The sequence below is a fragment of the Eptatretus burgeri genome, chromosome 2 (genome assembly GCF_056783735.1).
Source record: "Eptatretus burgeri isolate ZD-2024b chromosome 2, Ebu_testis_v1, whole genome shotgun sequence".
In the NCBI taxonomy this organism is placed as follows: Eukaryota; Metazoa; Chordata; class Myxini; order Myxiniformes; family Myxinidae; genus Eptatretus; species Eptatretus burgeri.
The window spans coordinates 3,011,777-3,027,482 of NC_140962.1; the positions used below are offsets into that span (position 1 = coordinate 3,011,777).

At 41.3% G+C, this 15,706-nt stretch overlaps 1 protein-coding gene across 2 annotated transcripts in view; it reads left to right on the top strand.

Moving 5' to 3' along the window:
- The window catches only part of LOC147031273 (phospholipid phosphatase 1-like), a 37,569-nt gene that overhangs the window by 6,028 nt on the left and 15,835 nt on the right, over positions 1 to 15,706 (top strand). The gene's annotated exons all lie outside the window — the stretch shown is intronic.

Here is a 15,706-nt window from a genome sequence, read left to right on the forward strand (position 1 = left end):
TTCTGCCCTGTCATTTTAAATGACCGTTGGCACTTCAACCTTTCAAGTGGCAGTTGTAACACTCCCTATGCCAGAGACAATGATTGTCGGGGTGGTGTTTCCTTCTGCATCAGAAACAACACCCTCTCTAATTTTTATTCGGGGCACTGAGTAAAAGAAAACTGTGGTTCAGACTTGCTGCTCAGATTGTGAACATTTGGTCCACCCTTACTTTGCAACTCTTGTAGTCTTTTGCAGCAGATTCCATGGTGATTACGAGCTCAGCGTCTCTCTGAAAATCAAGTTAACTTTCAGACAACAGACACTAATGAATACCCACTCTTCAGTCCGGAGACGAGTCTGACGACAATCTAAATGACACACTATGAGACAAAGTTTCAGTGCTGAGAACGTTTGAAACTTTGCAATAAAATCACTGATCGATTCTCCACGACGTTGATCATGCTTGGCTTTGGGCATAAATTATTACGGAGAATGTTCACCAAATCCCCGTAGGACTTGGTGCATACCCTGACTGGTGTCGTAAGATTCCAAGGAAGCCCCTATGTTTTGCTGCCAACTCAAGCAAGTAATTGTGGAAAGTGCTTTTCATCATCAATGTCATGCACGAGAAAAATACTATTCCAGTGGCTCCAAATATGCTTGGCAGTCTTCCTGAGCTTCATCAAATGTCTCTGCTGCTGATGTAGTATACATGCATTTGTCTGTTCCTTGACCACAGACACAAGTAGAATTTACTTAGTTGGATCACACTGCTACTGATTGGACTTGTTTGTATGGGACTGCACTATCAGGAAAAGATACAAGTCTGAGCTCTGCTAACACAAACAATCTGTCATTCTCCAAGTCGACATTCTGTTGATGAAACTTCCCCGCCCCCCCCCCCCCACGTATGTTTTGGTCTTTTACTATTGTGCTGTATGCTCGTGTATTTTGAGGCACATCAGTGCTTGAATGCACCACTTTGGTGAGAAGGTACATTTAAAATTGTGAATAAGCAATCCATAACATTGTGGTGCAATTTTTGAATGTACCTTTCAAATGGGTTTCCAGGTTTTGTTTTCCAATATGTGAACATGATGAGTTCATAATGTAAGACTTGGTATTAAAATAAAAAATGTTGTTGATCTGTGATTAGTAGACACTGCCCTTGTAATTCATACTGGTGACATTTATACTGATGCCTGCTAATGTATTTCTTTGCATATTATTTATCTCGTGTGGCTGTACAATGAGCCTTGGATGAATGCTTTTTATTTTGAAAAGTTTTCAATTTGTGGATTAAAACTAATATATATACACACACACACACACACACACACACACACACACACACACACACACACACACACACACACACACACACACACACACACACACACACACACACACACACACACACACACACACACACACACACACACACACACACACACACACACACACACACACACACACACACACACACACACACACACACACACACATCTTCTTTCGGCTGCTCCCTTTTGGGGTCGCCACAGCGGATCATCCGTATGATCCGCATAGTGATTTCGCACATGTTTTACGCCGGATGCCCTTCCTGACGCAACCCTGGTCGCCTCTTACGACACAGGGATATGGTACACCTATTTTAACCGGGGTATACACCAGCCCAGTATACTGGTACTCATTTCGCCAACCTCGGAAGGATGACAGGCTGAGTCAACCCCCTGGTGCATTAATTCAGTGGCCCAACGGGGCTTGAACTCAGAACCTTTTTGGATCCCAAGCTGCTGCCCTAACCACTGCGCCAACACCAGGATATATATATATATATATATATATATATATATATATATATATATATATATATATATATATATATATATATATATATATATATATATACATACATACATACATACATACATACATACATACATACATACATACATACATACATACATACATACATACATACATACATACATACATACATACATACATACATACATACATACATACATACATACATACATACATACATACATATTTTTCATAGAACACCTTACTTTGTGCAGTCTTGAGAACGTGGACATGTGGAGGTTATTTTCAACTCTTGCTTTGCATTTCTGAGCACGACCTATGTTTATTTTCTTGCTGAACCTTACATAACAGGCATGTTAGTAACCACACAGTGCGAAGCACCACCATATTTTTTTCAAAATGCAGAATCTGTTATTCTGTCCTTTGGGCATGATATGGCATAAATGTTGATTCTTATAGTTGCTCGACCTTCAAGGCATGAATATTTTTCCAAGTACTGCAAAAATTAAGGGTTTTGGAAATACAAAAAAGGCGTTTTGTGTTCTCAAGTGTTGGGGGGGGGGGGGTTAGGGGGGGTGGAAAAACAAAAAACCTTAAAGTTCTCAGATTCAAATAATTCTGGCTGCCAAACCGCGTGGCCAATCGGGTTGAAATTTTAAACCCATGTTTCACATGTTGGCTAAATTATAAATGTGAAGTTTCGCATATATAGAAGTAGCGGTTCCAGAGTAAACGTTAATTAATATTTTCCTTCAATCCAACATGGCTGCCAAACCATGTGACCCATCAATTAGAAATTAACAAACTTGTATTCACTGCTCGTGTGCAATATGTTTGTGAAGTTTCCCCTTGATCTGACCAGCCGTTCTGGAGAAGATTTTTGAAGGTTTTAGGGTAAATTCAATATGGCCACCAAACCATGTGACCTATCAATTAGAAATGAACAAACTTGTGAAATGATGTCTTGGGGAAAGTGTGTGTGAATTTTTGCCTCAATCTGTCCAGCCATTCTGGAGAAGAAGATTTTTAAAATTTAATAATTTTCAATCCAAGATGGCTGACGAACCATGTGATCTATGACACCATAAATTTATATTCTGCTTCCAATCGTGTAGTGGAACAAGTTTGTGAAGTTTCGTGTTTATCGGACAAGGTGCGTTTTTCTATCCAAGATGGCCACCAAACCATGTGACATTGTAATTTTTATCGTATATGCAGGCATGGGGGTAGATTATAGTAGCCAAGTTTCGCTTCGATAGGTTATGTGGTTCCAGAGAAAACATTATTTAATATAATTCTTGAATCCAACATGGCTGTTCATGTTCAAAATATGATGACACATTGAAAATAAGTTGTTCCTCCATCATAAACTGACGTTTGTCTGTCTGTCTGTCTGTCTCTCTGTCTGTGCACAGACAGACAGACGGTGAACCAATTGCTTAACCCCGCTTTTCACTTCGCGTGCACAGGATAAAAATTGTCGGATGCTGTGCGGCAGCACGAAGCCACATAAATGTAGAAGTGAGGAAAGGCAAATTAACGGCAATCACATGTCAATAATTACACTCATGAAGCGAACCGACTTTAGAGGTAAGAAGTGATCTTTATTCTCCGCGATAATTTCAGGATAATGTGATCGTTCTCTTAGAATTTCACACGCCAGGTGAGCGAAGGTGCAAACTAACATTTGTTTGCTGGATTAAACCCAATTTACCCACGCGTGGACTAATGGAAGCGAGTCAGAGAATTCAAACACACAAAAACTTCACAGCAAAACAAAGAAGGGAACGGTTGAGCTAAAGCGATGTAAATATAAACCTCAAAGACTGCTTAAACCGGGGCTACCATATGTCCGGTGTTCCCCGGACATATCCTCTCTTTCGGTCCTTAAATCTCTGTGTGGCCGGGTTTTTTAAAAACATCTAGAAATGTCCATGATCTTTCCTTTTTTAATTTTTATTTATTGCTTTTGCATTTTCAAAGGGATACATTTTTACCTTATTTAAATGGTTAAACCATTTTTGTACATTTTCTTACAGTGATAAAATGTGGTTGTACAATATTTGGACCAGGACAGTTTGGTACAAGTCTGTACTCCGTCATGGGGTAATGGATGTGTTCGGACATCGACACTCGCACATCCCCTTACTGCCCAACCTCACAGAACAAAAGACAAAATCTCCATGTTTGCCAAGTGGTTGAGAGTATTGGGAAGTTGAGTGCTTGGTATGTACATCTCTGCGGCAAATAAAAGTGCTATTGATGTGCAATTTTATGCGGACTCGGCCAAGCACAATATTTCCAGAAATAATTCAGTATTTCGACTGGAAGAATGGCAGTTTGCAGTCAAAATTAATCGACATCCGCAACGCTCTGAATGAGACTGCCGGTACGCTTGCTCAATATGTAAACGAAACTCTTGAAACGAGTGCCCCTCGCTGGCGTGCCCCCTTCTTGTTGTTTTTTAATTTTTTTTTTGAAAGTTAAGTTATGGTAACCCGAGCTTCAGCTAATGCTATTCACGGAACTAGCTATTCTTTGAAACATGGGAATTCTTTCGGTTTCTTTATAGTTATTTAGCCGAAACAACTCAAGAGATCATGACAATCATTTTGGTGTGTTACATTCCACATCAGCTCCAGTCGAACAACACAAAAAACATGCCCCACACAGACACACACACTGCATTTTTATTTGAACAAACTTTTGTAGACAACGAATACGTGATGATCGTACTGCCATGGGCTTGCCCATCCCATCTTATCACCACGTTCTTATGAAATACTTTTCTCAAGTGCTTTCATACTTGTTTTTGTTGTAGGATAGAAAGAAGGAAGAGTACTTGAACAGTGCTAGTTTGTCACGATGGCCAGACAATGCCAGTTTCCTGATGCAATAAAGAACTTCAGGCAGCCAAGTTATTCAGTGCCAGCAAACAGAATGATCACTGTGCGTCACGTGCCAAGAGGACTCGGGGTGGTTACTCGGCGTTTCTTTTGGCACGTTGTGGTCCTAGTTTGTCCAGCTCGGTCCAAAGGGAAAGATGCTGGAGTTGGATGGCTGACGAACTGGCTAATGAACTTGATTATCAGAATCAAAATAATCTGCCATCCACCTTCAAAAATTACAAAGACTACTTTTTAGACTCTCGGGATGGAGTCCCATACAGTGCACTCTCCTGCCATATTGTTTGAAGATAACAAGCACCGAGAAAAGTTCAGTGATTGGGAAATTGTTGCAACAGATGCTATGATTTTAGTATCAATTGAAATGTCTCGACACTGTCTATGTATAATCTGGCAATAGCGAATTTTAGCAGCCGATCACAGGAAGGAAATGAAGCCGGTACATATCTTCAGCCATAGTACTCGTACCAAACTGACATCCTGTATGCCAATTTAAACACTGGTGTAGTGGATTCATAAAGAGGTGTTTTCTTCAGACTTGAGAGATGGGAGCGAGAAACTATTGTACCAGACGTCAGTGACTCATAATTGAAGTGAAACGTAAAATTTATCGAAATAAAAACAATCAAAGAAAAACTTCGGGTTCACTCGCCAGGTCTTGCAACTCAAAGGAAAGCCTGGAATTTGAAGATATTGCGCCGGTAATGATGCAATTTGTTTGACACTTTGGAGATCAGGCTGACAATTCAAGACATCAAGCAGCACTGATTGCCCAGCTAATTAATGAAACGCAGTCAATAAACAGGGACAGAGTAGTATACACCAGAACAGAAACCAGGAGATGTCACCGCCATTGTATATTGGGATTCTGTTTCATGGCCTCGCTCGGAAGGAAGGCTGAGTGACAGCTGTTTGAAATTGACGTTTGTTTATTCTGATAAGACTCCTGTGATTGTCATCCGAATTGCCAATGCTGTTTGTACGCAATTTGAAGAAAAACATGGTGTGTCCTCCAGATGTACGTGGTGGTGTGTTCCCCACAGTAGCTGTGGATAACATTAACTACAATCAATCATTAAAAACTGCTTCCGATCCATCTCGGAACATCATCAAGATGAGACCAATGGGGATAGACGAGAGTCGAAGAGGTGTATCAAGTCATCTGAACTGCCCTTCCATAAGCATCAAAGTCTTGTTCTGATCCGATACTCCTGTATCGTATGTGGTATTGTTGTGGAACTTGCAGATACAAGACTGGGTGTACCACGAGATGAAAATGGTACGCACAGACCTACGGTGTATAGCGGTGTATCTGTGATGGGCATTGTGGTCAAATTATGCACACAGCCTGGAAAAGAGATGTTTGAATTACCACATAACATCTCACAAGTAACACATGTAAGTTGTTGGACAATTTCAATTACAATATCACAGTTTTTGAAAATGGGGAAGGGGTGGAGGAAAGTATTACTTGTAATAACTAAAATGGCACTCAGTGTAGTGCATACCTCCACCAGGCCGAACAGGTTACGTTTTACATCCCACTTGTAGGCCGGATCTGAATTCAGACGTTCACCGAAATCTAAATAATTCGTCCTTCTCACAAACCCAATCTGTCCACCAAGTTTCGTCCAAATACATCCATTACTTTTTGAGATATCGTACCATATATAGATTTTCCTCATCTCTCAATGTTGAAGAATCGCTTATTTCCGTTATCCGGATCTGGTCTGGCCAGATCTTCACCAAAATCTTATCAATTCGTCGTCGTTGCACGCCCAACCTGTCCACCAAATTTCGTCCGAATCTGTCCATACGTTTTTGAGATATCCTGCTGACAAACACAGACAGATGTGAAAACACCTCCATCCACCTGTGGTGGCAGAGGCAAATATGCTTAATGAGCACATTCCTCTTGGCAATGCAATATGGCTGAAACGCACGCACACGCACGTGCACGCACACACACACCACGCACACACACCACGCACACACACCACACACACACACAGCACACACACCACACACAGCACACACACACACCACGCACAGCACACACACACACCACGCACACACACCAGACACACACACACCACACACCACACACCACACACCACACACACACACACACACACACACACACACACACACACACACACACACACACACACACACACACACACACACTGCAAAACACGAAGAACCAAATGGACTTTAAGAAAGCTTTCGACAGTGTCCCACATTCATGGATGACAATGTGCGTGAAAATATACAAAATTTAATGCATTGAGAAAGCAACGGAGCTTTTGAATACCACATTGATATCGCAACACTCGGAAGGAAATATCAAAACACCAGATATGATCTTCCAGGGGTATGGCATGGGATCTTCCATGGAGACAGTCTCCCCCCCCCCCCCCTTCCCCCTCTTGTTTTGGCTGGTTCTGGACCCACTGAGTAACAAAATCAACAAATAAGGACAAGGCTACACCCTCACAAGCAATGGAGACGTTCCAAAGAAACAGGAATGTGACGCATTCACTACACAAGGATGATTTAAAGCTCTTCACACGAATGACGAAAAATTGACAGAACAGCTAAAACTAGTACAACGGTTCTCTGAGAGCAATCAAATGGAATTTTGACTTGACAAGTGTGATAAGTGTGCCAAGTGCACATTTGTAGAAGGCAAACCAACAAAACAGACAACATATTGACCTTGAAACAACAATACAGCGGCTCGAAAATTAAGCATTCATACAAATACCTCTGAGTAGAAGAGGGCCACCAAATATGTCTCAAACAAATGTGCAAAATAATCACCAAAGAATATCAACATAGATTGAAGCTGATCCTGAAAATGTACCTCGCTCCAACAAACAAAATCAACTCCATCAACAAACTTGTAGTACCAGTGTTCCAATACATCTGTGGAATAATAAACTCGCCCCATTCAGAATTTCAATTCGGGCTCTCACTGGACCACTCGAGGACATTTATCTTTTCGTCCCTTTGCCACTCCAGTGTAGCTTTGGCTGTGTGCTTTGGGTCGTTGTCATGCTGGAAGTTGAACTTCCGTCCAAATTTCAGCTTTCTTGCAGAGGGCAGCAGGTTTTCCTCTCGATTTTTCTGTATTTTGCTCCATCCATTTTCCTTTCCATCCTGACAAGTGCCCCAGTCCCTGCTGATGAGAGATATCCCCATAACATGATGTTGCCACCACCATGCTTCACAGTAGGGATGGTGTTCTTTGGATGATGTGCTGTGTTGCGTTTGGTCTAAATGCAAAATGTTATATTTGGTACAAACAGTTCCATCTTGGTTTCGTCAGACCACAAAACTTTTTACCACATGGCTTCAGAATCTCTTGAGTGGTTTTCTGCGTATCTGAAATGAGACTCAAGCTGGGCTTTTTTGAGTAATAACTTCCTTCTTGTCATGCTCCCGTACAGGCCAGACTTGTGGATTGCTTGGGATATCATTGTCACATGTACACAGTGACCAGTCTTTGCCATAAGTGCTTGTAGTTCTTTCAAAGTTGCAATTGGCCTCTTGGTCTCTGATCAGTCTCCTCCTTGCTTGGTCATCCAGTTTGGAGGGACGGCCTGATCGAGGCAAGGTCTTGGTGGTACCATACGCCTTTAACTTCCTAATGATTGTCTTGATTGTACTTCAAGGGATATTCAAGACCTTTAAAATATTTTTATACCCATCCCCTAATCTGTGCCTTTCACAACTATATCTTCGAGGTCTTTTGAAAGCTCCTTGGTGCTCATGGTTGAATCTTTGCTGTGAAATGCACTACCCAGCAGAGGAAACCAACAGGGACAGCTGATTTTATTCTGAAATAATCAGAATCACTACAATTTAACACAGGTGGAGGCCAATTAACTTGGTTTGTGATTTTGAAGGTGATTGTTTACTCCTGAGCTAATTTACAATTGCTATTATAAGGGAGTTGGACACTTATCCAGCCAAGATATTCTAGTTAACGTCCACCATCGAAGATCGGAGGTTACTGTTTTCACCCCTTTCTGTTTGTTACTTTCGAAATCTAAAGATTTCGAAAGTATATTGATGACTTCCGTTTCTGTTTGTATGTTTGTTTGTTTGTTTGTTTGTAGGCATGATAACTCGAGAACGGAAGAAGCTACCAATGTCGAATTGCACCACGTGATTCAGGAGCGTGATGACTAGCGCTGATTAGATTTTGGTCAAAATCGGTCAAAGGTCAAGGTCACAGTGAGGTCAAACATCCAAAAAATGATAACTCGAGAACGGAAGAAGCTACCAATGTCAAATTACACCACGTGATTCAGGAGGGTGATGGCTAGTGCTGATTAGATTTTGGTCAAAATCGGTCAAAGGTCAAGGTCACAGTGAGGTCAAACATCCAAAACATTCGATTTTTGATGGTTTGGTACAGAATCATCGTAGAAACTTCTGGTTTGCGTCGCTACCTTCTCTCGAGACAGCTTTTATTAGACAAGGTCAGAGGTCAAGTTGACGATTTCGTAAGTACCAGTCGATGACTGCTTGTTTGTTTGTTTGTATGTTTTTTGTTTGTGTGTTTGTTTGTAGGCACGATAACTCGAGAATGGAAGAAGCCAATGTCAAATTACACCTCGTGATTCAGGAGGGTGATGGCTAGTGCTGATTAGATTTTGGTCGAAATCGGTCAAAGGTCAAGGTCACAGTGAGGTCAAACATCCAAAACATTCAATTTTTGATGGTTTGGTACAGAAACAACGTAGAAACTTCTGGTTTGCGTCGCTACCTTCTCTCGAGACAGCTTTTATTAGACAAGGTCAGAGGTCAAGTTGACGATTTCGTAAGTACCAGTCTATGACTGCTTGTTTGTTTGTTTGTTTGTGAACAGTATTACGGAAAAACTCCTCGACGGATTTCGACGAAACTTGGTGGGGGGGTTAGGTATGGACCAAGGATCATGCCATTAGATTTTGGACTTGGTCCCCCCCCCCCCAAAATTTTTTTTTAGAGAAAAAACTTTTTTTTTTTTTTGCATTTCAACATGTTTTAAGTGATTTCCAACCCCCCCCAAAAATAATTGTTCCCCCCCAAAAAAAATTGTTATAGAGAATTTTTTTTGGGGATTGCAACATGTTTTAGGTGATTTCCAACCCCCCCCCAAAAAAAAATTGTTCCCCCCCCAAAAAAATTGTTATAGAGAATTTTTTTGGGGATTGCGACATGTTTTAAGTGATTTCCAACCCCCCAAAAAAATTGTTACCCCCACAAAAAATTTAGAGAAAATTTTTTTTGCATTTCTACATGTTTTAAGTGATTTCCAACCCCCCCCAAAAAAAATTGTTTGAGAAATAAAAACTTTTGCAACTTTTTTTTCAACAAAATCTCGTTTTCTTTTTTTTGCATTTCTACATGTTTTAAGTGATTTCCAACCACCACCCCCCCCCCCCCCCCGCCAAAAAAAATGTTGGAGAAAAGAACTATAACTGTCAGCATTGTTGACATATTTAATGAATAAGATATAAGGTTCACTTAAGTGACCCAGCAGTATTGGCGGCGGAGGTTTTGCACTCTCCCAAGTGCTCCCCCTCTAGTTTTGTATGTTTTAGTCAATTTTCTGACATTTCTAGAATTTGTTTTTCATCTGGAAGTTGTGGGTTAGGATGTGAAAACAAATGGAGAAAAATTCTGATTTAATGCAATTTAATTCCAGGTTATAAGGCAACAAAACGTGAAAAATTTGAAAGGGGGTGTAGACTTTTTATAGGCACTGTATTATGTGGGGGGGGGGATGAAATGTTATTGTACTGCCTGCTTGAAACCTTGGAAGGAGTAGTGGGATTGTACAGCCTCAGGAAGGCAGTTTCATAAATGAGAAAACTACACTCGTTTAGGTTTGCAGCAAGTCTGAATTTTTCGAGTTTAACCAAGAGGGTGTGTTACTGGAAGAACACGTGCATCTTTGAGTTGCTGAGAGAGGGTCACAGGGTTGAGGGAGCAGAGGGAGTAAGACTGGGGGAGAGGTGGTTAAAAAAAAAAGTAAATAAAGAAACAGGCCACCGACATGCCTGTGATGTGAGGGCAACAGGTCATGCTCGTTGGCCTCGTTGCAATAGATGCCATTGACCTTGAGAACTTTACATTCCACATCATAGGAGAGACAAATGGGATGCTGGGGGTACAAAAGGCATTGAAGGCTGTGATTTAGTAAAACGATTTGTGCATTTGTTGAAACAAACATCAAAGATCCTATAGTTTTGGAGCATAATTTCAGCTCCATTGTATTGCCAAGAGGAATATTGCATTAAGCATATTTGCCTCTGCTGTCACAGGTGGATGGAGGTTATGTTTTCACGTCTGTGTTTGTGAGCAGGACATATCAAAAAGGTATCCGGACATATTTGGACGAAATTAGCAGGACAGGTCGGGTGTGTGACGAGGATGAATTGATAAGATTTTGGTGAACGTCTGGATCCAGATCCTGACACGAGAATTTTTAAAGTGATTCTTCACCAATCGAGACGTTGCGGCAAAAACTCAATATAGCACAGATATCTCAACGTTTTATAGACTGATTCAGACGAAACTTGGTGGTCAGGTTGGGTGTGTAACAAGGACAAATTGATTCGATTTGTCAGATCTGGCCTTTCAGTGGGATGAAAATGTAAACTGTTCAGCTTGGCTGAAGTATGCGTTGCACCGAGTGCCATTCTAATTACCCTAGCTGGAGGAGAGTGTGTTGCATTTGAGTGTCTGTCTGTCTGTCCGCACAGAACATGGGTTTTTCTCTGCAACCGCTTGTCTGATTGAGTTGAAATTTTCAACATGGGAGCAACTACTCATGTAGAGTGTTTTAATAATTATGATGTCATAGGTCACGTGGTGTGGCAGCCATGTTGGAAAAATGGGAAAACTTTGGACCTCTGTATCTGAAACTGCACCAAGGAAAAGATTGAAACTTGGCACATGGCAAGTACTCCTCATGGGGAATGTTTGATTTTTTTTTTTTTTAAGGATGTCATGGATGTGTTTGTTATGATGTCATAATTGCATATGTAGAATGCTACATCTCATCAGTATGAAAAATTTTGAGGGTCATCTGGGGATAAAATTGTCCACAGAATTTTTTTGATGACGTCATCAGTGACGTGATTCAGCAGCGATATTAAAAAAAAATACCTTCAGAAATCCATTCTGAAGCTGCTGAACTGATCGAGGTGGAACTTTACATGTATGACCACCTATCCATGAGGAACAAAAGGTTCACACGTATAATGTCATAGGTCACATGGTTTGGCAGCCACATTGGATTTACTCTAAAAAATCTTCGCAAGAACGGCTGGACAAATCGAGGGGAAAATTCACACAAAAATGTTCCCCAAGCCTTGGGTGTTCAAGTTTTTTTTAAAGGAATAATTGATTGGTCACATGGTTTGGCAGCCATGTTGGATTGAAGAAAAATATTAAATAATGTTTTCTCTGGAACGACTTAATCAATCGACATGAAACTTCACAATTATGATCTAGTACTGATGGGGAATACTTGTTTTATAGTTTAACTTGATCGGACTTATGGTCTGGCAGCCAGAATTATTTAATTTTTTGATCTGGGTTATTTTTTTCTTTTTTTTGAATTGGGCTCATTTGGCTGTGCTTGGATGGGTTTGAGGGTGGAGGAGTAGCAGCTGAAATGTGAATCCTGTCCAGTTTCCTCCTGATGACTCAATCTTTGCTTGTTCGGGTTCCTTCTGATGACTCCATTGCAGGACTGTACCTATTTGGTCTTCCATTTGATTTGAATTGAATTTATTTTAATTCCATTCTAAATTCAATTGAATAACAATGAACGTCTTGGGTCAGGTGTCCGATCAAAGCGGGACATCTTAGTAACGGGTCATCACTGCCAGCAGTTGTAAAGTGGCAGTTCTAATTATGTCTCTTAATTACTTAACACACCAGGACACAAACACCACACAAGTCATGGTGAGGGTCTGCAATGTCTGATTGCTCTTTTGTCATTATCTCCACCACCAAAGGCGAAGGTTATGTTTTCACCCCTCTCTGTCTGTGTGCATGATATCTCAAAAAGTTGTGCACAGATTCGGATGAAACTTGGTGGCCATGTTGGGTGTGTGACAAGGAAGAATTTATTCGATTTTGGTGAAGATCCGAATCCGGATAAGATTATTATTTAATTTTTAAAGTGATTCTTTACCATTAAGAGATGGGGCCAAAAATGAGAAACGGCATGATATCTCAAAAATGTACTGCGTTGGGCCCGATACGTTCTTGTAGATCAGGTATGACGTGGCGGAGGTGTGCGCTCTACCGAGTAACATCTACCGAGTGCCCTTCCAGTTATTATTGTAATACGTCCCTCCACCTCTTCCCTATTTTCACAAAATTGGATGACTGTGATATTGTTATTAAAATGGTCGAACAACTTACGTTTGTTACTTGTGAGATGTTATGTGGTAATTCAAACATCTCTTTTCCAGGCTGTGTGCATAATTTGACCACAATGCCCATCACAGATACACCGTAGGTCTGTGCGTACCATTTTCATCTCGTGGTACACCCAGTCTTGTATCTGCAAGTTCCACAACATTACCACATACGATACAGGAGTATCGGATCAGAACAAGACTTTGATGCTTATGGAAGGGCAGTTCAGATGACTTGATACACCTCTTCGACTCTCGTCTATCCCCATTGGCCTCATCTTGATGATGTTCCGAGATGGATCGGAAGCAGTTTTTAATGATTGATTGTAGTTAATGTTATCCACAGCTACTGTGGGGAACACACCACCACATACATCTGGAGGACACACCGTGTTTTTCTTCAAATTGCGTACAAACAGCATTGGCAATTCGGATGACAATCACAGGAGTCTTATCAGAATAAACAAACGTCAATTTCAAACAGCTGTCACTCAGCCTTCCTTCCGAGCGAGGCCATGAAACAGAATCCCAATATACAATGGCGGTGACATCTCCTGGTTTCTGTTCTGGTGTATACTACTCTGTCCCTGTTTATTGACTGCGTTTCATTAATTAGCTGGGCAATCAGTGCTGCTTGATGTCTTGAATTGTCAGCCTGATCTCCAAAGTGTCAAACAAATTGCATCATTACCGGCGCAATATCTTCAAATTCCAGGCTTTCCTTTGAGTTGCAAGACCTGGCGAGTGAACCCGAAGTTTTTCTTTGATTGTTTTTATTTCGATGAATTTTACGTTTCACTTCAATTATGAGTCACTGACGTCTGGTACAATAGTTTCTCGCTCCCATCTCTCAAGTCTGAAGAAAACACCTCTTTATGAATCCACTACACCAGTGTTTAAATTGGCATACAGGATGTCAGTTTGGTACGAGTACTATGGCTGAAGATATGTACCGGCTTCATTTCCTTCCTGTGATCGGCTGCTAAACTTCGCTATTGCCAGATTATACATAGACAGCGTCGAGACATTTCAATTGATACTAAAATCATAGCATCTGTTGCAACAATTTCCCAATCACTGAACTTTTCTCGGTGCTTGTTATCTTCAAACAATATGGCAGGAGAGTGCACTGTATGGGACTCCATCCCGAGAGTCTAAAAAGTAGTCTTTGTAATTTTTGAAGGTGGATGGCAGATTATTTTGATTCTGAAAATCAAGTTCATTAGCCAGTTCGTCAGCCATCCAACTCCAGCATCTTTCCCTTTGGACCGAGGTGGACAAACTAGGACCACAACGTGCCAAAAGAAACGCCGAGTAACCACCCCGAGTCCTCTTGGCACGTGACGCACAGTGATCATTCTGTTTGCTGGCACTGAATAACTTGGCTGCCTGAAGTTCTTTATTGCATCAGGAAACTGGCATTGTCTGGCCATCGTGACAAACTAGCACTGTTCAAGTACTCTTCCTTCTTTCTATCCTACAACAAAAACAAGTATGAAAGCACTTGAGAAAAGTATTTCATAAGAACGTGGTGATAAGATGGGATGGGCAAGCCCATGGCAGTACGATCATCACGTATTCATCGTCTACAAAAGTTTGTTCAAATAAAAATACATGGAAATATAATCCGCACATTACCAACACTTCTACTTCAGGAAACGTCGCGATTTACATAAAATCCTGAGGTCTAAAAGCATCGGTCGTTTGCGAAGCTGTAGTAAGCACCCATGAGCAATACTTGGATGTCAAACATGTGTCAAACTGCATAAACAAAGCTTCGGTAAACTAGCACACCCGTTTTTCATCATCTCGGGCACAAGTTGTTCACCAATGTAAAAATAAACACAAAACTACACTAACTGAGACAAAATCCTTTCAACTAAAATGCAGATGAGAAAAAAAAAAAACTTTGGTAAACACCATCACCAAGTAAATGCTGCAATAAAATGGACGAGCCGAGCTTCGGTGATAAAATCCATGTGTGGAAGTGTCTTATCAGGACACTGATATCCTGGGAAACATCAATGAGGTGCATCGGGCTTTCAAAGACCAATACCTCGGCGTGAGGACTGGCTCCTTTGGAACGATGCACTGGAATTGTTGTGCTTCGTGCAGTCGAAGATTTTAACGTGATGGTGCTGCAACGTCTCGACCCTCTGGTGGGAGCAACGTCGACAGATCGATGTTGGAATTCAGATGGAAGCCCTGGTGCTGCGTCTTTGAGCACAAAATAGTAGTTTTCTACAAAGCAGTGGAGACCGAAGTCCTTGGCCATGTGCAGTTCCTCTTCAAGTCTGCTCGGAACTCATTCTGTCGCGTGCACGTAGTCATGCCCGTCGGAGCTCCTTCGGGCGGTCAAGCCGGTCATCGATTCAGTGATCTGCCGGCTTTACGATGGTGGCTAAGGTGAAACTTGCACCCAGACTTCAAGCATTATGCATCACGTTCCCTCAGGTACAACCTGACCAGCAAGCCAAACAAGTTCTTCCTGCTGGGATAGTGAGCATGAATGGCATTCCTGCAGGGAGAGCGAGCTACATTCGACCCATCCATCGACAC